Here is a 24,859-nt window from a genome sequence, read left to right as displayed (position 1 = left end):
ATGGTCTGTCTATGGCTGTGCTTGTTGTTGAGCTTGTCAACATCGTATTAAAGAGAAAAGACCAAGGAGGACCAGCCCTCGAAGAGTTTTGTGTCACGGGCTTGGAAGTGATGTTTGGCACCCTTTGCTCAACTTCATCTTCCATTGTGGATATTATTTTCATACAAGAGACTTCAGGCATATGAAAGCAGGCTGTTTCAGCACCCAGGTAACAACACACATCTGCAAAATGGAGAGGACATTCTTCTAGGCACTGTCCCAAGCCCGGTTTCTCTAGACATCCTGAAAACTGAAGGCTGAGAATAGTGCGAACACTGAACCTACAATGGTCTTTCTGGATCAACAAGGTCAGCCACCCTGACCATGTGGCACCCTCCCTGACAGAGCCCTTACAAAGAGGGAAGAAAACTCAGTGGCAGGCAGGACCCAGGAGGCAGAACTGGCAAATGTCACAGGTGGCTGATACGGGTCACTGGGACATGGAGAGTGCGTGAAGCGTTCCCTGGGGAAGTGCAGTGAGGCACTTGGGCGAGCTTAAAGTCCTGCCCTGACACATCATAACGAGCCTATTTTTATCCACAATCATTCAAAACAGTGGATGATTTGTGCAAACATATAAGGCATGCTACACACACAGTAACAGATCTAAAATTTGTATGTATGTGTGTGCTAAATGTTTTGTGGTTTTACGTTTGTTTGGTTGGGTGGTTGGTTTTTTTTTAGAACACAGAGTTCTTTCTTCACAAGTTCATGGGAACACTATTATGAATAAAAGCTATAGGCCCAATCTTGGGCTAGCAGATTGAGATGCCTGCATCCCATATTGGAGAACTTGAGTTTGATACCCAGCTCCGATTCCTGACTCCAGCTTCCTATTAATGCAAACCTTAGGACACAATGGTGATGACTCGAATAGTTGGCACCTTGCCACTCATCTAAGAGATCTGAATTTAATTCCTAGTTCCCAGCTTCAGCATGGCCCAGCTCTGGCCACTCGAGGCACATGGGAAATGTACCAATATTCTCTTTCCTCCTCTCCCCTCCTCTCCCCTCCCCTCCCCTCCCCTCCCCTCCCCATTCCTCCCCTCCCCTCCTCTTCCCTCCCCTCCCCTCCTCTCCCCTCCCCTCCCCTCCTCTCCCCTCCTCTCACCTCCCTTCCCCTCTTCTCCTCTCCTCTCCCCTCCTCTCCCCTCTTCCCACTCCTCCTCTCCTCTCCTCTCCTCTCCTCTCCTCTCCTCTCCTCTCCTCTCCTCTCTTCCCACTCCTCTCCTCCTCTCCTCTCCTCTCCTCTCCTCTCCTCTCCTCTCCTCTCCTCTCCTCTCTGTCTCAACCACTATCCCATGTCTCTCAAGCAAGTCAATAAATTAATTTTTATAATTTAATTATGCATGGCTTAAAAACAGGCACCAAGATAAACACAAACATATCCTTAAATTCTATTCTCCATGAACTTCTTGAAGTGCCTCATAGTCATTGAAAAGCAGTTGAAATAGGACAAAAAGTCACAGAAGATTCGAACATTTGACACAGATCTCTGGTGCTTACCCTGACCCATGGTCATGGTTGCATGATTCCATTCTCAAAAGAAAGCAATGACCTGTAGGGAACATATGATGCTCTCATCCCATGGCCTTTGTGATCTAGCACCCTTAAATTAGTCATGACAATTTCAAGAAGCCACCTTGGGGCCAATGTTCAGGCATAACAGGTTAAGCTGGCACCTGGGATGCCTTCATACCATATGAGCACCTGTTCATGTCCCAGCTACTCCACTTTTGATCCAGCTCCCTGCTAATGTGCCTAGAAAACCAGAACAAGATGGCTAAGGTACCAGATGAGGCTCCTGACTTCAGCTTGGCCCAGCTCCTGGCTACTGTATAGAAGACTTCTTGTTTTCTGTCTCTCTCTCCCTTTCTCTCTGTAACTCTGCCTTTCTAATACATACATACATATATACATACATACATAAATCTTTTTTTTGAAAAAACTGTTTGATTTCCTTAGATTTCAACACCTCTGATAGTTTATTAGTTGACACAGCACTCAGTAGTTTGACAAGATCTTACAGGTCCTGTAACTGAGATATTGCATTTGGGTTTAATTGCATAAAGTAGTTACAACCCCAAATTCACTTACTACAACACTTATGCACTAGACGACTAATGGTGGGAAAACGTTTCTGCAATGATGATTTCAACAAAATGCCCTGGCATTTGTTCGTGTCCTCTCTATTAAGTCATTCTCAGTTGGTTCTCTCATTTTCGCTTTTCTAAAAATGAGGCATTTCTATACAGTTGAACCTGCTTACCGGGCACATTCCCCAGACTTATTATTATATTTTAAAATTAGCTTCTCTTTTACTTTCAAATGGATCGAAAAGCAAAAAGCAGCATCCATCAGATGAGGTCGTCTCAGCAGGAAGCCCAATTAACTCAAAGTAAAGACTCCAATGGTAGATGAACCAGAACTCATCAGAAGCCTCCCCCAGGGTCCTCTGAACAACTCGTGCATTAAAATGTTTTAATGGGATCTTTCCCTATTCTTTGCAGTCCTGTCACCTCTTTCACAAATATATTATTTTCTTTAATGTGTAAACCATTAGATAAATGCCTATGTACACATGTACTGACTGTGTTTCTCTAGTTCCTTTTGATTGGTTTGTATACAGTTACCTGGACAGAAACATCTGCTCTTGCCTTTTTCTGAAAAGTAATGATTACTAGACTGTTGCTGCTGCTGCTTTTTTTTGTCATTTCAGTTATTTACTTACGTATGTTGGCAGAGTGGGTCAGGGAGAGAGAGAGAGAGAGAGAGAGAGAGAATCTAATTATGCAACAGATGCCAGGAGTGGTATTTATTCACCAAAACTGCATGGGTCATTCATTAAAATCTCAGTTTTAATTAGCAAACACCTGTTTTCTGTTTGATTTTACACTGATATCTACTGTCTGCAATTTGCTTTCTTCAGTAAAAGCAATTAGATAGCCCTGACAGTAACTGTTAATCTAATTAGTCCACAGGTGCCCTGGGAAGCAACTATTGACTTGAAGAAATTACAGATACAAGTGATCACAGCTTCATTCACCTGATTGAATAAGATCTGTGAATAGTTATTGTTGGGTGTCACCTTTTCTTTGGGTATTTCCTTTTGGACTTTGGGTTAAGAGGAAAAGTGAGTCAATGCCTATTTTCGAGTTCAGAAAGTAGAAAAATGCAACCATCACAGTTCCTAGTCTAGAGATCTCAGTCTGAAGAAGGAGGCATATTGTGAACAGATGATCACATACATAGGAACCTGGATGCACGGAGGAGTCAAGGTGACTCAGCATTTATAAGCAAGAATTAAGATACCTCTCCAGAGAACTCTGGCTGCTTCCGAAGGAAGAACATGGCATTGCCCTGTTATGAGAAAGTTGTGTGTGCTTTCAAATAGGTAAACCTTTTTTTATATTTAATTTAATATTTTACTTATTTTTGAGTAACCAATTTTATCTACAATATATTCAAAGACTTAATGGCTCTACTCAATAAGGTTCAACAAATGGAAGATAAAAAGACCATAGTCCAGCAAGAAAACTGGCAAACACTGTAAACCATAATCAAATGAAAAGATGTTGAACTTCACTCATATAAATTTTAAAAGTCACAAAATAATTAACACTGTAAATTTCTTTGACAAATGTTTTACACAAAGTTGGATAAAACATTTTGTAGCAAAAATTACAGACAGGGATTCCTTTCTTTTTTTTAAATTTTAGCTCCACATATAAGAGAGAACGTGTGTTATTTGTCTTTCTGTGTCTAGCTTAGTTGACTAGAGTATTTTTTCTTCTTTATAGTATGGAAATGTACCTAAAGTGCATTGGATTTGGAACTTCTGTAAAAAACTGTTGCTGATGGATTGATCATCACTGTGAAAGCTTCTTGTTCTCAGACAGTGTGGTGCTGATGTTGACGACAAGGATGATCATTGTCATTTATATTGCTGAGGTCAGCAGCATTAGACAGCTTTGCATTTACAACTGTTCTGTTGTGTAGGGACTGAGTATTTGTCAAGCATCTTCGATAAGCCAGCAGCTACGAACAAGGAGCTTCATACATACTATGCCACTGTAATTTTCTTGTGTAAGCTATCAGCTAGGTTTTCTTTGTCTCATTTATAAAATGTGAAAATAGGCTCAAGTAGTTAACTGACTTTCCTACAGGTTACAGTTAGGAAGTGGCAAATCATTGTTTTGATTACAGTCCCTCTGATTATTTATCCTTTCTAGCTGTCTCCAAATAACAAGTAATAAATACCCATCATGCCATCCATTTCAGAGCACATTGAGAGTTACATGTGAGGTTCCTCCTTAGAAGACTGGCTGGCATTTATATCCTGTAGCTTGATTCCTAAAATAATCCCAAGACATTGTTGAGCCAAGGAATATTTCTATCCTGTTTGAAGTGAATAAATCAGAAAGAAGCATATCAAGGAACCTTCAGGATTCTGTTCAACACTAGCTGATACCAGATAAATGAAGATAAATCGTACATAGCTTTACTCACAAGGAATACAATAGACATCAGCAAATACATATAATAAATGATAGAAGATTCAATAGGTACAAATGTAAGGTTTTGTGGGAAGGGCAGAATATAAGAGATGTTTCCCTTCAAAACAATAGCACATACTCCATTTCTAAGTAACCTGTGGTTGAGTCAATATTTAACTTTCTTGGGTATCATTTCCTCAGAATAAATCAATCCAGATTAGGATTTTGGTAGTAATTTATCAGCTTATTGTTTATGATTAGCATAGTCAGGTGTGTACTGGTAAATATTTGAAGACTGGCATTGTTTGTTTATCTTTTAAAGATTCATTCATTTATTTTGAAAGTTGGGGTTAGACACATGCACACACACACAGAGAAAGAGTGAGAGAGTTCTTCCTTCAGCTGGTTCACTCTACAGATGGCTGCAATGACCAGCACTAGGCCAGGCTGAAGCCAGGAGTCAAGAGCTTCACCAGGTCTCCCACGTGGGTAGCAGGATCCTAAATGTTTGGGCCATCTTTTTCTGTTTTTCCCAAACCATTAGCAGGGAGCTGGGTCACAGGGGGAGCAGCTGGGATACCAACTGGCACCCATCCAGGATGCCAGCATCACAAATGGAGGCTTTACCTGTGACACCACAACTGCAGCACAAGACTCACTGCCATTCGTTGGGAAATGAAAAGGACAAAACCTGATTTGTTGTATTTGTCCATACGCATGGTGTAAATACTTAGCAACTTCAGTTGTCACTGGGAGTTAGTAACCTGGAGCGGGGCGGAGATCTTCACAGGTGGTTGACAAGCGCTGATGGGAACTGGCTCTTGACTTCACCGGCAGGGTTAACACTGAGATAGGTTTCCTTAGTAGCCCCACTCCTCTGTGGCACTCACTACTCCTCCTAACCACAGCTCCTCCTAACCCACCTGTGTCCCCACACTGATGCCCTCACATCTTCTCATTCCGAACAGACAACATCGCCTTTAGGGAAAAAGAAAAATTAAACCAATTAATCATCTGTCCTAAAGACTCCTGTTCTTAGCTAGTTAGAGAGCAGTGACGGTGAAAATAATCAGGAAATATATTTTAAAAGCAGAGCCCCATGCCAAGGATCAGGTAATCATAAAAATGAAGTGGTTTTTAAAGCACTGGCTAGACTTAAAGGGAACTTGAGCAAAACCGGCCTTTGTCACCCACAGGTAAGGCACATTTTTGCAAGAATATTTGACAGGATCAGTATAGTGGCATAATAAAAAAAATCACCTACAATGCAGGAAATTGTGAATGTGATTATGGAGATGGATCAATCCTGTGTGACCATACTCATCAAGGACACCAATGCTGCCAGGAAAGAGAATCAAGAACGTTCTTCTCATGATGGTGCCCACTCCATTCTTTCATTACAGAATCTTTGCCCCACCAAGATTTCTGCCTCCATTTTTCCCATCAGCCCCGACTGCTTTGTTTATTTCGAGACACTAGCACGCTGCAGAATCTAAACACCACATTCCAGGGAGGGGATTTGGGGGATGAGGGTGCAGTGGGCTCCAGTGATGTCCCAGTACACAGAGCTGTGACAGGGGATGCTGCCCTCCCTCCTCCCCACTCTCCCTCCCCCCCCACCACCACAGCCTTGCTTCTTTGTCAAAAAGAAAATCAACCCTGGTTCCTTTCCCATTAATATTCAATGACTTGATTTGAGTATTTTTTTAAAGACTTCATCAGAAAATGAGCATTCTCTTTTTCTTTACTCATGTAATTTTAAAAGGTTTGCTGAATTTTAAAATATATCTTTGTTGTATCTCCAGGCTTATATTTTTTTCACAAAAAATACACCTCCAAATTGATAATAGAGGCCTCTGAGGGATTTGTGTTTAGAAGTGCTCTCTTCAGTAGCTTATTTAGTAATAATAATAGCAAACACATATAGCACTTCTAGGCACAAGACATTGCACATAGATTATGAATGACAGCCTACTGACCAGTACTACTGTTTGTCCAGTTTTACAAATAAGGGGATTGTGACACAGAAAGTCTTACAAGGAAGAACTGGTGCTGTGGTGCAGTGGGTAAGCTTCACTTGTGCTGCCAGCATCTCATATGAGCACTGGTTCAATCCTGGCGGCTCCACTTCCAATCCAGCTCTCTGCTAATACGCCTGGGAAATCAGTGGAGGATTTGTACCCGCATGGGAGACCAGGATGAAACTCTTGGCATTGGCATGCAGCCATTTGGGGAGTGAACCAGCAGACAGAACATATTCATTCATTCCTCTCCTCTCCCTCCCTCCCCCTATCTCCCCTCTGTCTTTCTCTCTCTCTCTCTTTTTCTGTGTGTGTGTGTGTGTATGTGTACCTCTGCCTTTCAAATAAAATAAATCTTTAAAACAAAAATAAAATCCATACAAGGAGCCAGTTGTGTAGCTGAACATTATCTGAGCTATCTGAGCCCAGGATATACGATTTCAATTTCTACCCTATAAATTCTGATGAAAAAATTGTCATCTATGATGTGGTCTATCATCTGAGGTGCACCAAAGACATCAAAGTATTTCTAATATTTAAGATCAGCTACTGTGGCTCTCCTGTGAAGGAAGCACAAAATCTCTAGCTACAGTATAAAACCTGTTCTATTACAGGAAAAAAATCCTACTCAGAACAAAATTTCAAAAGTACAATAATATCTGTGGAGGATAAATCATTCAAATTTAGGGAAAAACACAGAATCTTTGTGAACTGTTTGCCTTGTTTCTTGGCTTCTTTTACAGCAGGGTGTCATAGTCCCATAACTCCAGGAGAGGGGATATCATTGTATCAGGCACTGCTGCATCTCAATAGAGCAGACTCCTGGGGTTTCATAGATACTTGTTGGATTATCACTGCCTGTGGAGGTTTGATGTCCTAAGCTAGAACCAGAATGTTATTTCTCTAAGATGCTGAATATATGAACACTGATTAAAATATGAAATTCTTTAGTAGGATTAATGCATTGGAATGCTTTCTTCAGCACATGTTTATGGCAGTTGGACCTGTATCCATTTACACACACACACATACATACATACATGAGGGCACTTCAAAAGTTCTTGGAACATCTTGGGTGTTTAGCTTAGTTGTTATGACAGCCATCTTCCACTATAGAGTGCCTGAGTTTGATACCTGGCTCTGACTTCTCACCTCAACTTCCTAACAATACAGAACCTAGGAGGAAGTGGGTAATGACTCAATGATTAGATTCTTGTCACCTGTGTGGGAAACCTGGATTGAATTTCTGATTCCCAATTACACCACACCCCCACGACCTAGACATGGCATTAGGGGAGTGAACCAGAGGATGAGAGCATTCTCCATCCATCCATCCATGCATCCATCCATCCACTTTTCACTCTCTCTCAATCTAGCAAATGAAAACTGGAATTTAAAAGTATTTTGGTGCAAAAATTGAAATCCATGCCTATAGGGAGAGGTTCTGCTAATGTGTATTACGAAAAAATTGTACATGAATTTTTAAAAAAATTACACCAAAGTAACATTTTTCCATTCTGTTTTTCTGTGAACTTTTTGAAGTCCTTTCATATTGGAACATAAGTTGCTCTCCTTAGAGGCAAAACAGATAGTGAAAATATGCAGACAAGTGGTAAGTGTGAGAGTAGGACTGGGATGGAAATTAAAGGTGCATCTTGGGGGAACTGATTCTAAGAACTATATGAATGTACATTGGGATAAAGGAGTATCCCACACAGATTTAGGTTGGGAAGAAGTGAGTGAAACAAAATTCTAATGTAAAAGTGAGAATATGGGGCAGAAGTTACTTGGAAAACTGCAGGATCCTAGAACGTAAATGTAAATGAACAGGGAATGCACTCAATAATCTAACCCATGGGTTATTGGTGTTCTAGCATAGGAGGTTAAGCCACCACTTGTGATACCCAAATCCCATATCAGAGTGCTGGTTCAAGTCTAGGCAGTTCTAGCTTCCTACAGATGTGCCTGAGGAAGTATTGGAAGATAGCAAAGTACTTGTATCTCTAGATGGAGTGCTGATTCTTGACTTCAGCCTCGCCCAACCCTGGCTGTTGCAGCCATTTGGAGAGTGAATTAGTGGATAGAAGGTAAACCTTTCTCTCCTCTCCCTACCCCTTCCCTCCCCTCCCTCCCCTCTCCTCCCATCCTTTCCCTTCCTCTCCTCTCCTCTCCTCTCCTCTCCTCTCCTCTCCTCTCCTCTCTCCTCTCTCCTCTCTCCTCTCTCCTCTCTCCTCTCTGTCTGTCTCTACCTTTCTTTCTGTCACTCTGCCTTTCAAATATATAGAAAGAAAAAATAACCCATGGGTAAGAGTTGAAAGTGAAGGATGTACAAAGAATGGGGTTAGGGGAGAGGGCAAATTTTCAAAATAGAGAACTCATGAACAGAGGCAGGTTTGGAGGTAACGTGGCAAATACTGCAGGACAGTGGGGAGTCTGGCTACCCAGCCTGGGACCAGTTGTATCTGAAGAGCATCTAAGTGCACAGGGATTGTTTTATGTCTGGTTAGCTTTTAAAAAGAGCATTTATACACAAATGACTATATGGGTAAAGATGAACATCAGTTTTTAGAAGTTGACAAAATTTGCAAAAATATATCTCAATAACAACTACCCTTCACCAAAAAGACTTGATGAGAAGTAGAATATGCAAATAATTATTGAAAGCTATAGCTAAGAAAAAGTCAATAGAATATCATTAGAAAAATTGTGGTTTTGGAGTATAAAGATGTGTGTGTGTGTGTGTGTGTGATATAATGAATGTGTCTTTCATGGAAAGAAATGTTCCAGTTTTGTACCAAGGAACATAAAAGTTTACATTCCATAATACAATTATTTAGGAGCTTCCATAACCTTCAGGGACTCTTCAGAAAGAAATATGGAGAAAGTTATCTGACATCAAAGTCTGCAGTGTTAGTTACCACAATATACTGGTAGGTGAAATAAATGATCTTCAAGGACTTCAGTGTGGCCACTCAGCTTTCCTCCTTTGCTTCTCTGTTCCCTTGCCTAGAAAGCTTACACTTGAGTAGGAGCCCTCCCTTCATGTGCTGGGGAAAAGCCCCAGAATTTTGGTTGTATTACTTTTTTTTTTCTGACAATTTCTTCTCTGTGTTTCTACCATTTTAGGGGAGGGACTAATTCTTTATCTCAAGGCTTTTAACTTTCAGCCTCTTTTATTCATGATTATATCTTGTTTCTATAACATAGAACTTTCCAAAAACCTCTGTTAAAAATATTAGAAGTGGGCTGGCGCCACGGCTCACTAGGCTAATCCTCCGCCTTGCGGTGCCGGCACACCGGGTTCTAGTCCCGGTCGGGGCGCGGGATTCTGTCCCGATTGCCCCTCTTCCAGGCCAGCTCTCTGCTGTGGCCAGGGAGTGCAGTGGAGGATGACCCAAGTGCTTGGGTCCTGCACCCCATGGGAGACCAGGAGAAGCACCTGGCTCCTGCCATCGGATCAGCGCAGTGCACCGGCTGCAGCGCACCGGCCGCGGCAGCCTTTGGAGGGTGAACCAACGGCAAAGGAAGACCTTTCTCTCTGTCTCTCTCTCACTGTCCACTCTGCCTGTCAAAAAAAAAATTTAAAAAAAAGTATTAGAAGTGGTAATTATTAAAAATCAATGTCTTTATTTACAGATAAGAAACATAGAAGATAGAATGAGTTTACTCTTATTAGACATTTAGAAATAATATTTAGAAATAATAGCTTTGCTTCTGATGAATTTACTGCAAGATAGCTTCTGAGCTCCTCTTTCTTTCTTCCTGTTTCTTGTAACATTCATGTTCTGTCTTCACATGCTCCAGTTCCAAACGAAGGGAGCTCATTACAACCACACTTCCGTCCTCGACAATTTCTATGTGTTATGCAGGTAATAGTGGAGGGAGATGAGGAAACCAGTGAAAGACTTTAGCTACCTCAGTGAGTTTCGAAGCCCAAAGGCATAATTTCTCCCCAGCAGAAAGAAAATCATATATGGAAATAAAGGCACCTCCGGATGAAGTTGCATTGCACAGTACAAGAAAGTTGAGCACTGTAGTTTATCTAGCTATCTTACAGGCTCAGAAGGGAGTCCTATACTGATGGTCTCAAGGGACTTTGATGTTAGAGAATGAAATGACTCCAGATTCTATGATTCCAAGCAAGTGAAACAGAACCCAATTGAGCAAAGCAACTAGGCAATGGAAGGATCTAGAACCCAATAGCCATTGGTTCTGCCTGGAAAAAGCCCTGGATTAGTATTCATTGAAGTCCTGCTACAGGGAACTGGAACACAGACAAATCAGATCCAAAGTTTTAAGACTGTTTGCAAAATGTTCTTCAAGAGCTTTGCTGTCTTCTGTTAGATGAACTGAACAAGCTTTGAAATTAGGTTAATAAAGAAAACACTTAGATGTGTATTCATGTATTTAACAATTATTTGGAAATGTCTACTATGTCTAGGCAATGGGGCTAGAATAGAGAGTTGAGTAGATTACATTTTTGTTCCTCATGCCAACAGTGTACAAGATAACAGAATATATACCTGTAAGAAAGAGGTTAAAATACAGGAATTTATGTAAAATCCCCCGAATGGACTGGTTCTTGTTGTGCTGCTGGCATAGAACATGAAGTGGGATGGAAAGGAAGGTGACTTTTGAGTAAAAAATCTGACATTAGAGCAGATGTTTTTGTACAGTGAGTTCAACCATCATTTGGTATCCGATATCAAACTTCCCAGTTCAAATTCTGGCTACTTCAAACTTCCAATCCAGTTGCTTGCTAATTTTTTTTTCTGGGAGGCAGAAATGATGGCCCAAGTATGTGGATCCCTGTCATGCATGTGGGAGACCCTATTGGAGTGCTTGGTTCCTGGCTTCTGTTTCTGTTCCGCTCTTGATGATATGGGTATTTGAGGAGTGAACCAGAGGGTGAAAGTTTCTCTCTCTCTCTCTCCCCCTCCCTTCCTCCCTCTCTCTCTCTCTTTGTCTCTCCCTCTCCCCCCCCCCTTTCAAATAAGTAAATCTTTTTTTTTTTTTTTTTTTTTTTTTTTTTTACAGGCAGAGTGGACAGTGAGAGAGAGAGACAGAGAGAGAAAGGTCTTCCTTTGCCGTTGGATCACCCTCCAATGGCCGCCGCTGCAGCCGGCGCACCGTGCTGATCTGATGGCAGGAGCCAGGATCCAGGTGCTTTTCCTGGTCTCCCATGGGGTGCAGGGCCCAAGCACCTGGACCATCCTCCACTGCACTCCCTGGCCATAGCAGAGAGCTGGCCTGGAAGAGGGGCAACCGGGACAGAATCCGGCGCCCTAACCGGGACTAGAACCCGGTGTGCCGGCGCCGCAAGGTGGAGGATTAGCCTATTGAGCCACGGCGCCGGCCCAAATAAGTAAATCTTTAAAACAAAAACTGTGAAGAACAGCAGGAACTAGCACCAGGCTCTCCATCATCCCAGGAAGGGGGGACAACAACATCAAGGATTCTGTGACGGGATCTTCCCTGGGAAGTTTGAGAGACAGTCAGGAAGAGGTTGGAACACAGGAAGAACATCATAAAGTGAAGCACGTGTGTGTCTGTGGCTAGCTGCGTAATTAGGACTTTGAGTTTTTCTCTCAGAGGGGAGCCATCTGTGCGTTTTGAGCAGAGGAGAAACATGACCTGACATGGAAGAACCAGTCATCTGTCTGCTCCATTGTAAAGAGAGTTTAGGAGCCAATGCAGAAACACTGGGAACAGATAGGAGAGTTAGTGGTGGCTTGGATGAGACAGTGGTGGTGGTGGTGTGAAAAAGGTAAATTCAAGATACATTTTGAAGATAAAATCTATGACTTTTATAATAAACTCAAAATAGAATATGAAGAAAATGTCAAGTAGAGTTGTCAGGTGGAAGATGGAAGATAAAGCTTAGGAGTCAAAAAGTGAGGAATTCATTTTTGAATATGTTTATTTAGACACCCATTGGCTGTGTCAAGTAGGCAGTTAGATACCAGAATATTCTTGATCGTGTATTTTTATTCATGTTCCCTTTTAATGGGAAAGAGAAATAGGAAGTAGCATAAGAAGCTTTGGTTCTCCCAGATTTTTATTGTCCTGAATACCTTTTGGATAATGGCCAGGCAATGGTATACAGTGTGCTGGGAGGTGATAAAGTTCTTAGACACAACAAATGCCCACACATTCAAGATCCTGACCATCCTTAAGCTTCACTTACAAACATTGACTCATCAAAACCCATATGGTGACTTGCTGATCAGGAAGCTGAGGCCAACTAGATTTCTGGATTTATCTCTTCATTCAAGGGCCCTGAATCAATGACCAGTTAAAAAAAGGCCACAGGACATTCTGATTAGAATGCCATGAATACAAGCTTGAAACTGATGACTCAGGGGTGTCTGATTCTTGCACACTTGTCTGCTTTCCCCAGAAAATAGAAGCTAAAATGTCTATGGCTCTGGTTTCTTCTGCCCTGATTCATTCCATAAAATAATAATAATAATAATAATAATAAAACATAGTGATTAACCACATGGTGCACCCGAAGTCTGCCATCAGGACTCACAGAAAGGGGACCATAGCTCCAACCCTGAATGTGCCCACTTTTAGCAATTTGTAGGCTCTGATGAATAGTCAGCTTTTCATCATGTTTAACAAATGGCAATTATTTCTTATCCAGCACATAATTTTTTCCCATTTATTGCCTACCTAAGTGGCCTTCAGATTGCATTAGCCATTTATAATTTTAAATTGCATTTTATTTAATTTAAAAACTGGAACAAGATGAATAAATGTTTGGTCATTTTTTCCTCCATTATACCTCAGCAACATTTTTCAATCTTTTATGCATGATGGGGAGGAAGGGGCCTTTTAGACTTTTTTATCCTAACTATGTCCCTCCCAAATAATTGTAATACCAAATATTTAATGTAGAATTCATTATCTGTAATCAATTATTATCTATCAAATTCATTACATAAAATCTGTTTATGTACTGTGGCTCCTTGGAGTTATATTTAAAATTCTTTCTGGGGGAATATTCCTCCCCCTCTTGAGGTGGTTATTGTTCAATTTTTTGAAAAGATTTTCTTATTTTATTTGAAAGAGTGACAAAAAGAGTGGAAGAGACAGAGAGAGAAAGGGCAAAAACAGAGAGCTGCCATCTGTTGATTCACTTGTCAAATGCCTGCAACACCATTGGGTAGACCAGACAAAAGCCAAGAGCCAGGAATCTATCTGGATCTCCACTTGGGTGGCAGAGGCCCAGGCACTTGAGCCACCATCTACTGCTTCCCAGGGGCATTAGCAGGAAGGGAAGCTAGATTGGAAGCACAAGGAAACTGGGACTCAAATCAGATCTCTGATGTATAATTTGGGGCATGCTCGGGCTGACTTGCCCCAATTGGTAGAGTTGGAAACATACCAGGGGATTCCAATTCAATCCCATCAAGGTGGCATGTGCCAATGCCATCTCACTATTCCAAGTGATCAACTTCAGTTCACAATTGATCATAATGAAAGGACTAAGAGTCAAAGGGAGCACATAAACAAGTCTAGTATCTGCTAACACTAACCGATAGAATAAATAAAGGGGAGAGTGATCCAACATGGGAAGTGAGATACTCAGCAGACTCATAGAATGGCGGATGTCCTAAATAGCACTCTGGCCTCAGAATCAGCCCTAAAGGCACTCGGATCTGGCTGAAAAGCCCATGAGAGTATTTCAGGCATGGAAAGCCAAGGCACTCTGGCAAAAAGATCTCTGTGAGTGAGATCCCAGTGGAAAGAACAGGTCTTCAAAGAGGGAGGTGCCTTTCTCTGAAGGGAGGAGAGAACCTCCACTTTGACTATGACCTTGTCTAAACAAGATAAGAGTCGGAGAACTCAAGGGGCTTCCATAGCCTTGGAAACTCATGACTGGTGCATAGGGAGATTATTGATGCCATAAACAGGAGTGTCAATTTGTAAAGTCAACAACAGGAGTCACTGTGCACTTACTCCTCATGTAGGATCTCTGTCCTTAATGTGCTGTACACTGAGGCTTAATGCTATAACGAGTACTCAAACAGTATATTTCACTTTGTGTTTCTATGGGGGTGCAAACGATTGAAATCTTTACTTAATGTACACTAAACTGATCTTCTGTAAAAAAAAAAAAAAAAAAAGAAATTATCAATTCCCAACTTGACTCTCACTGGGATTAAACATGACAATAGGTCTGATCTGATTTCATCATCATTAAAAAAAATCATCTATTATTTTTCACTTTATGTTTCTGTGTGGGAACAAACTGTTGAAATCCTTACTTAAGGTATACTAAGCTGATCTTCTGTATATTAAGATAATCGAAAATGAATCTTGATGTGAATGGAAGGGGAGAGGGAGTGGGAAAGGGGAGGGTTGTGGGTGGGAGGGACGGTATCGGGGGGAAAGCCATTGTAACCCATGAGTCGTACTTTGGAAATTTATATTCATTAAATAAAAGATAAAAAAAAAAAACAAACAAACAAACAAAAAAAAAATCAGATCTCTGAAATGGAATGTGGGCATCCTGAGTGGTGGCTTAACCCAACGCGCCAGGACAATTGCCCCTGTGATGTTTCAATTTAGGACTGAGGAGTTAAGGCAGAAGGGAAGAAAAGGAAGTCTGAAACTTCTGCAGTTGACATGGTTATTACTTCCCCTTTCTCTGGGAATGGAGTGAGATGCTATCTTAAAAGCTAACGTTGCCGCAGCTCAATAGGCTAATCTTCCGCCTGTGGTGTTGGTACCCTGGGTTCTAGTCCCATTTGGGGTGCCAGATTCTGTCCCGGTTGCCCCTCTTCCAGGCCAGCTCTCTGCTGTGGCCCGGGAGTGCAGTGGAGGATGGCCCAAGTGCTTGGACCCTGCACCCCATGGGAGACCAGGAGAAGCACCTGGCTCCTGCCTTCGGATCAGCATGGTGAGCCGGCCATAGCAGCCATTGGGGGATGAACCAACGGCAAAGGAAGACCTTTCTCTCTGTCTCTCTATGTCTCTCACTGTCCAGTCTGCCTGTCAAAAAAAAAAAAAAAAAAAAAAAAAAAAAAAAAAAAAAAAAAAAAGCTAACATTGATGGAAGCACATGTTTTTGTGTGCCAAGTGGTTCATTTACGTCAGACAGTGTAAGAGACAGCTTTCATTTACATTGGACAGCTGAGACTGGCACACCTGCTACTCAGCATCAAAGGGCCACAGTGCGTAGCTTCTCTATTCAAAGATGATTTTCTTGTTTTACCATCTAGTAAACTTTCTCATAAAAAATTGTTTTCCTTAAAGTATTAAAAACCATAGGAAACTTTGCAGAAGTAGCATTAATCCAGATCTTTCTTTGTAGTCTTCCCAGGAGCACATTATAACTCAGGCTGGGATACATAAAAGGTCAGTGGTTAGGATGAGAAGGAAAGGAACTAGAAATGACTGACTGATTTTGCTAAATAAACACCTTGTGGCCTTAGTACGTACTCCCGACTTAAAAGCTGTATGCATGAACCTGAAGGGAGAAAATAAATGGGTTGGAGTCACGTTTGCTACATGCCAGTATATTTGTCTTAGGACATTCCTTTTACTTTCTTAAAATTCTTGTATAGGATCCATGTTTACTATTTGAATGACTATCTGTAGTTAAAAAGTTTAAGATTTCTGGCCAGCGCTGCGGCTCACTAGGCTAATCCTCTGCCTTGCGGCGCCGGCACAACGGGTTCTAGTCCCGGTCGGGGCACTGGATTCTGTCCCGGTTGCCCCTCTTCCAGGCCAGCTCTCTGCTGTGGCCAGGGAGTGCAGTGGAGGATGACCCAAGTGCTTGGGCCCTGCACCCCATGGGAGACCAGGAGAAGCACCTGGCTCCTGCCATTGGATCAGCGCGGTGCGCCAGCCATGGCGGCCATTGAAGGGTGAACCAACGGCAAAAGAAGACCTTTCGCTCTGTCTCTCTCTCTCACTGTCCACTCTGCCTGTCAAAAAAAAAAAAAAAAAGCTTTTAGTGACCAACAAATTTCTACCTCATAACAAGATTCTAAGCTTTTGAAAACCTTATTTTTGACTCCCTTGTTGATCTCCCTGCTCATATTGCTCCCCGACTTTTCCACTCTCAGTGTATAAGGAAAGGACCTCATAAATTCCAATCTAAAAGAAGGAATTTTCTTTCTTTTCCATATGCGTGTGGAGGACTAATGGTGTCTTAGTGTAGACATTTCATAATTAGAAGAGTTATTTGCATGGCTCTCCCTCCATTACTAATCTAACTCATAATAACTGAATGACTTGATATTTACTTTCATCTTTATTGGATACTAATTAGTATTCTTGGGATTGAATGAACAAACGTCCATTAATTTTACAGTTCTGTTTGGAACATACATTTAGAATACATCTGTCTGGAACACAGAAAGTATGCAATTTTAATACCAAAATAGAGTTATTCATGTAAGTGTCATACCGTTATTATTTTTTTTTAAATTGCATCTCCATATTTTTTAATAAACAGAAACAGTACTAAAGGTAGAGGATATTCCTCTTATTTAACAGATTGAAATCACATAGCTCAGAAATTTTGTCACCTGTAAGAGCCTTCCCTCAAAGCATTCATGGGATATGTATATTATGGAAAAAAACATGCATTCCAAAAAATTCACACCAAAATAACCTTATATATATATATCAATTTTTATATATATATATATTTTATATATATATTTATATATATATCAATTTCTACAAAAAATTTTAAACATTTATTTTATTTATTTGAAGGGCAGAGAGATTGGAGAGAGAGAGAGAGAGAGAGAGAGATCTTCCATCTGCTGGTTCACTCTCCAGGTTCCCACAATGGCTAGAGATGATCCAGGCTGAAGTCAGGAGCCTGAACTCCATCCAGGTCTCCTACATGGATGCCAGGGGTCCAAGCACTTGGGCCATCCTCTGCTGCCTTCACAGGTGCATTAGCAGGAAGCTGTATCAGTAGTGGAACAACCTGGACTAAAGCCAGTGTTCCAACATGCAAGGCAGGCTCATTGTGCCACCACACCAGCCCCTCCACAAATTTTTTGAAGTATCCTCTAATAAAATTTACTGAGTTTATGACAGAGGTAAGAATAAAAGGCCGACTTTATATGAAAAAGCAGTGTGATGTCTGTGTGTGAGTTTAGTTAAGTGCTTATAGACAAGTCCTGAGTCCTCAAACACTGAGCAGGGGAACACAATAAAGACAGCAATTCTAGTTCCCAGGAGTCCACCAGGACTTCTTAAATAGAATTTTAAGGTCATGATGCTTAACCCTTCAACCAGCAGGAAATGGTTTTTCTTCCCTTCTAGATTGTAAAATAAAGGGTATCTAGCTATCTTTACCTTCCTATCCAATGCAAATACCTGTGTAAGTAGAAGAGTGGCAATTTGTGAGGTGGCATTGTACATCTACTTCATCTGTGAGCCTAATGGGCCAAGAGGAGCACTATTTCATGCTTGATTGATTTCTTTCTTCAGGCTCTGTGTAGAGGATCAGGGACTTCTTAGGATTTGAACCAGAAACAATTTAAAGGATATTTGTATTTGAAATAGGTGCAAGATGACAGCACCAAAGCAGAGCAGAAACATAAGAAACCACACACTGGGGTGGTGTTGGAGCTGTGGCAGCAGCTGCTGGGTGCCATGCTGTCCCCTGGGCAGAGCAGGTGTTGTGGTACCGGGTGGAGGTGGAAAAACTCATGGAGGAAGTGTTGGAAGACAAGAGGCAGCTTGTGGAACTGGGCACCAAAAGGAATCAAAATCAAGATGACCTGAGGGCTGCAGAAGGATCGCAGCCTCTCTGAAGATATGACAGTTTGCTTCGAGAGCATGTTTATCAAGATGCTGCACTCTCAGACCAAAGGGATGATTGGTAAAGATCAGGATCATCTGGATAAAGAAATAGACAAACTGGGAAAACAATTTAAAGTGGAGATCAGCCGCCTCTTTGGAGCCAAAAGCAAACCAGAGCTGAAGGGCTGTAACCTGAACCTCCTCAATCAGGATGAGCTTAAGGCTCTCAAAGTCATCCTGAAAGGATGAGGCTTAAGTACCATGGAGGGGGAATCTAAGACTGGCATCCCCCTGAGTTGTGTATTCCTGAAACCTGCAAGACAAGAACAGCTGTGCCCGGGAGGCAGCAGGCATCAGGAAGCTCACCATGGTTCCGTCCGTGCAAAGGATCTGTAGTGCTGGGCTGCTTGCTGATGGCAGGAGAGGCCCTCAACCTGGCTGTGTTTGCTGGGTCTGACCACTATGGCTTGTGGACACAGGACATATTGTGTGTGCCTCCCACAGACCAAACATTCAAGGCAAGCCTCAACCCCAGGTTCCAGTGTTCAGATCCTGTCACATTCCAGTAGACTCAGGGTCTACGTCTTCTCATATAGATCCAGACACTTGACCCACTCAGCAGTTGACTCAAGAATCAGGTCAGCTTGCCCAAGGACTCCAGAAAAATCATCTGTGAACATTGCCAGATGGTCACCCAGGATCTCTGGATACAGGACTTTCCCTGCTAACATCAGTCTGTAAAGACCAGAAGTATCTAGATCTTTGAATCTACAGAAAATAATGCAAAGCCATAAGGATCATGAGAACACAAAAAGAACAAAATAAGCCATCAGTAATTGACCAGGAAGATGTGGAGATCCACATGCTACGTGGCAGATAACTATTTCCCTTAGAGAAACCAGCAGCTGGAATTGTGTAGTGGGTAAAGCCACCGCCTGGGGCACCAATATCCCAAATGGGGGCCAGTTCGTGTTCCAGCTGCCCCACTTCTACTCCAGCTCCCTGCTAATGTAACTGAGAAAACAGTAGAAAATAGCTCAAGTACCTGGACTCCTGTCACCCACGTGGAAGATCCAGAGGGGGTTTCTGGCTCCTAATTACAGTCTGTCCAGCCCTGGCTGTTGCAGCCATTTGGGGAGTGAACCAGTGGATGGGACATCTCTGTGTGTGTGTGTGTGCCACTCCCTCTCTCTCTGTAATTCTGCCTGCCAAATAAACAAATAAATCTTAATAAAAGGAGAAAGAAACCAAGTAAGCTATTAGAGAACAGAGCCAATGAAATGACTCTAGGAAACCAATACATATTTGAAAAAACAAATGAAACAGAGTTTTGAACAAGCAAGTAACACACACTTAAACCTGATGTTAAACCTGGAGATTTACCATTAGGACACTGATGATCCTATACTAAAACGGAATTGGTTAGAATCAAAGACTAATAATGGGAAGAATTTGTATAGGAACTTCCATAGCTATTTCCACCAACTGTTAAGAAGCACTTTTTGCTTATACTCTACTTGATTCTCCTGCTATGGAAACCACTTCAAACATCACTTTATGGCAACTCCTGTCCTGATGCATGTCAATCAAGAATATCTGATCTCCCAAGGGTTTGGTATTTCAAAATAGCTTTCACACAATACCCTTGCCCAATAAGACCCCTCAAGTTGACTACAAAAATCCACTTTTTTTTTTTTTTTTTTTTTTGACAGGCAGAGTGGACAGTGATAGAGAGAGACAGAGAGAAAGGTCTTCCTTTGCCGTTGGTTCACCCCACAATGGCTGCCATGGCTAGCGCACTGCGGCCGGCGCACCGCGCTGATCCGAAGCCAGGAGCCAGGTACTTATCCTGGTCTCCCATGGGGTGCATGGCCCAAGCACTTGGGCCATCCTCCACTGCACTCCCTGGCCACAGCAGAGAGCTGGCCTGGAAGAGGGGCAACCGGGACAGAATCCGGTGCCCCGACCGGGACTGGAACCCAGTGTGCCGGTGCCGCAAGGCAGAGGATTAGTCTAGTGAGCCGCGGCGCCGGCCCCAAAATCCACTTTTTAAAGCACAGTTCCACATGAATGTTGGAAGAGAGTAAAATACATGCCACACCTTCAAGTAAGTTGTATCATTTGTACCAGTAAATCGTCATTTTTATTATTATTTGTTTCTAGGATAATCTAAATGTTCAAAAACAAAAGCCAGGCATAGGCATTTGGCACAGCAATTAAGACATCACATAGGATCCTCATATCGTGTTTTGGAGTGCTCAGGATTGAGTCCTACTTCTGCTTCTAATCTGCCTGCCTTCTTATGCACACCCTGGGAGGCAGCATGTGAAGGCTCAAATATTCAGGTCTCTGCCACTCATGCAGGAGACCTGAAATGGATTCCAAGCTCCTGCGGTTTGGCCTGGCGCAGCCCTGGCTATTGCAGTCATTAGGGGAGTAAATCTGTGTGTGTGTGTGTGTGTGTGTGTGTCTGCCTTTCAAAGAAATAAATACGTCATTTTAAAAATAGATAAAACTAAAACTGTTGTGCTGTTGTGTTGATATACTTTCATTAACATTTCTGCACCCAAATGCTGTGGCACCATTGTCATAGGAAATGATGCTATACCTTAAAATCTTTGTGTCAGTAGAAAGATCTCTATCCCTGCCTCCCCAATATAAAAACCATTCATGTATGACTTTCAGATGGATTTGTGGTAAATCTAGTGTCAGACTTGGATAAATGTCCCTTGGAGATAATCTTCTATATCACTTTTCTCTAGTATATAGTTTAAGGATCCTAGAATGCATATTCTTCAAAGCATTAGTTATGATATGCACAGCACATCTCTTTTTTTAAATATTTATCTATTAGAGAAAGAGAGAGAGAAGAAGGTACCATCTACTGGTTCATTTCCCAAATGACTGCAATAGTCCCTGGCCGGTGGCAAAAGCTGAGAACTGGGAACCCAATCCAGGTATGCCATGTGGCGAAAACCCAATTACTTGAGCCATGATTGCTGCCACCCATGGTCTGTAATGGCAGGAAGCTGAGTCAGGAATGGAGCCAGGTATGGGACTCAAGCATCAATATTGAACACGGGCATATGAAACAGTTTATTAACTGGTAGGTTAAATGTCTGCCTCACAATAACTTTCCTGGTTTTCAGGTTTATTTATTTTTATTTGAGATGCAGAACTTGGTTTGCAGCAAGGCGGTCATCTGCTCCCACCCATACTGTGCATTAACAGGCAATTAGATCAGAAGCAGAGTTGGGACTGGATGCCAGGCACTCAAACATGGGATATGAGTGTCCTAAGTAGCAGGTAAACCAGCTGTGCCACACATCTGCCCCTCATAATACCTTGAATGAGGTCAACTGAAATTTTGGGGATGACCACAAAGTAACACAATACATAGTTATAAATTATTTTTAAAAATTGATTATGAAAAGCCAAAACATTCTGTGGAGGAGAGAACCCTTGTTCCCTGTTGATGGGAATGTGAATTAATATAGCCATCAGTAGAAACTGTGTTGGAGGCCTTCAAAACACTAGAATCAGAATTGCCATCTGATCCAGCAATCTGACTGTGGGGATTTGCCCAAAAGATTTGGAAACAATTTGTTGAAGACAGTGCCAAAACAATAGCCAAACTATGGAATCAACTAAAGTCTTCAAAAAGAGTTGAATGAATGAGGACAATGTGGCACACAGTCACAATGGAATCCTAGTTAACCTTAAAAAGCAAAGATATTTTGCCATATGCAACAAGATGGATGGAACTGGAGAACATTATGCTAAATGAAGTAAACTTGGCCCAGAAAGACAAATATGAAGAAAATATGAATTTCCCAATGATGTGAAGAGTCTAAAACAATCTCAAGCATAGAAGCAGAGCGTATAAAAGGTGGAGAAAAGGAGAAATAGAGGCCTCAGGGTCAAAGGGCACAAAACCTCAATCATGAGAAATAAGGCTTTATTTTTCTTTGATGTACATTGCACAGTATGGTGAATGTAGCAAACTATGCATTGTACATTTTGAACTCACTAAGAAAATTTGAAATGTTCTAACTACAAAAAAGTTTGAGGTTGTATTTGTGTTCATTAGCTTGATTCAATTTTCTATATTTCATTCATAGATAATAGCATTACTTTGTACCCATAAATATATATATATAACTACAATTTGTCAATTTATAACTAAAATTAAAGTTTAAAAATGTCCAAGCACTAAATATCCTGAGAACTATTTTATTAAAATTGGTTATGATCCATCTCAGGGCTATAGTGCACTCTTGAGCCTCATGAGTTTTTCTCATACAAAATTAAGCATTTCATTCTCAGCACGTGCAAGAGCTGCACCTTTCTACAATGTCTTCAGGCTTCAGGTGAAATCAGACTGGAATTTCAGGCATTAGCGTCTAATGTTCTTCTGTTTCCGTAGCCCATTTCTAAAGTTTCCTAAATCAGAAGGCGCATGTGCGTTGTCAATCATCCAAACTCTTAGGAACCAAAGCAACTATCTGATAGGACTAAAGACAGTTCCTAAAATGTAGTGCTTCCTGGATGACTCTTAGAATTATATATGAACTACATCAAATAGTCACATTCACAGAAACAGAAAGCAGAACTGTGGCCAGCACCGAATGGAGAGTTATTGTTTAATAGGTACCAAATTTCAGTTTAGGATCTTGCAAAGCTCTGGAGATGGATCTGTGGTCATTACTGCACAATAATGCAAATGCAGTTCATGCTGAGGAACTGTGCACTTAAAAATGTTTCAACAGTTAAACATTCGCTCATGCATTTTGCCATAACAATACAAATTTTAAAAACACAATATTTTTTGAGGAATAAATAACTATATAACTAATCATCCTGACTACAATGCCATTTAGTACCTAACTATGAATGGATGATAAACTCATTGGTCTCATTTCAACAAAAAATAAATAATAAATAAAAGGCTGTGCTTCATAACAGGAAGATGTGACTCAGCTAGAATCCCATGCAATATTCCACTACACTAACCAGTGCATGCTATTACATCAAGTTAATTTATTTATGGTTTTCAGTTGAAATATCATTTCTATTCCTAGTATTTCCCATCATCCATAGTTGTCCTCCAAGTACTTAAATCCGCATTGGAGATGGAGAGATGATCTCCCAGCTATTCTTGGCAGACTACATTTGCTGCTCTAAATGGACATGTCTCTGAGACTTAGTGTAAGCTATGTAATACCAGGACCTGAAGCAAAGGCTCTGTGCTACTGTTGGTTCAATAGTGCAGTCCTAAGGAATGGTAATGAAGAGAAGGGGAAATAAGGCAGGGAAGGGAGGAGAGTCAACATATGGTTAGGTTATCAAGTTGATACAACCACTTGGAATCAAGTGAAATTTACTGTGGCTCTTTTGGGACTACATTAATAACTGTTTCTAAAACCAGAGGCTATATTAATAACTATTTCTGAAATCCAAGAATAAAGCAAACATCTCAAAAGACTTCAGATGATTCCTAAAGTGCACCACTTCATAACAGATGAGAGTAGTCTTGCAGTGCTCATTCTTCCATCTCCAATTTAACTTCTGTTGAGTAAATACAGATTTTTGTCACTAGTACTTCCCACCATCCAATACTATCCCCCAAGAACTTAAATCATGGAGTAATCCAATAAGGAAGAATGGAAGACAGATGTCTACGTTGGATCCTGTTGCCCAGTGGTCTAAAATGTGAGTTGTGCAGCAGTAACTTCCTGCCCCTCTTCTGCTCTCACACGCCTGGGTGCAGAGCAGCCATGTGACGGCTCGTGCCTCAGCACCGCAGGGATGCTCCTGATGCGTAGGTGAAGGGCACGTTGCAAGTATGTTTGGGTTGTACCTTTACAATATTGTTTGGAATCCACGTATGTTCGTCCATTGTAACAGTGTCTGATTCTCAGAAATGTGCACCAAAGGTGGATGAAGCCAAGAGGATTTGAAGTGAAGAATAAGAAATGTCTGCTACAAACAGTGACTTTCACCTCAGGAGATACCCATGCCCACTGCAGAGCACTGCATTCACTTGGCTAGCATGAGATTGATCTAGACACTTGGTCATCACAACTGGGACTTGACTGTTTCAGCCACTCTGGTCCCACGTGACTGGGTGGCTGTCAATTGGCTTACTGCATTATTCCAGTGAGAAAGGAGAAGCCCTCTATAAGAAAGAAGTATGTCATGGAAAGTCACATCTATTTGAAGTACTCTCAAGTGGGTGCCAAACACAAGCTGGGGATCAAATGAAAGTGCAAGAGCAATCATAGCACCATTCTTCAGCGGAGGTTAACCTGGGTGCGACCAGGGCTCATTGTGTGCAATGCCCAGTTCCCCTCTACTGTTCTGTTTTGGTTTTGCACTCTCTTCATCTTGATGGTTGCCTTCTGTGGGGCTTTCTCCACTGCTTGTCTTGCTAACACCATTACCATTAGACCAAATGCTTTGGATGATTTTCTGTATTGGCTGAACACTCCCTGGACCTCTTTTTAATGTTCCCTCCCA

The 24,859-nt window shown here is 41.6% G+C and overlaps 1 pseudogene; it reads left to right on the top strand.

Moving 5' to 3' along the window:
* LOC138848725 (p53 and DNA damage-regulated protein 1 pseudogene) overlaps positions 1-18,589 on the top strand; it is a 99,694-nt pseudogene extending 81,105 nt beyond the window's left edge.
* Positions 18,590-24,859: the final 6,270 nt, after the last annotated feature.

The sequence above is a fragment of the Oryctolagus cuniculus genome, chromosome 2 (assembly GCF_964237555.1).
Source record: "Oryctolagus cuniculus chromosome 2, mOryCun1.1, whole genome shotgun sequence".
In the NCBI taxonomy this organism is placed as follows: Eukaryota; Metazoa; Chordata; class Mammalia; order Lagomorpha; family Leporidae; genus Oryctolagus; species Oryctolagus cuniculus.
The sequence above is the reverse complement of the archived record's forward strand: the minus strand, read 5'-3'. Positions and strand labels throughout refer to the sequence as shown.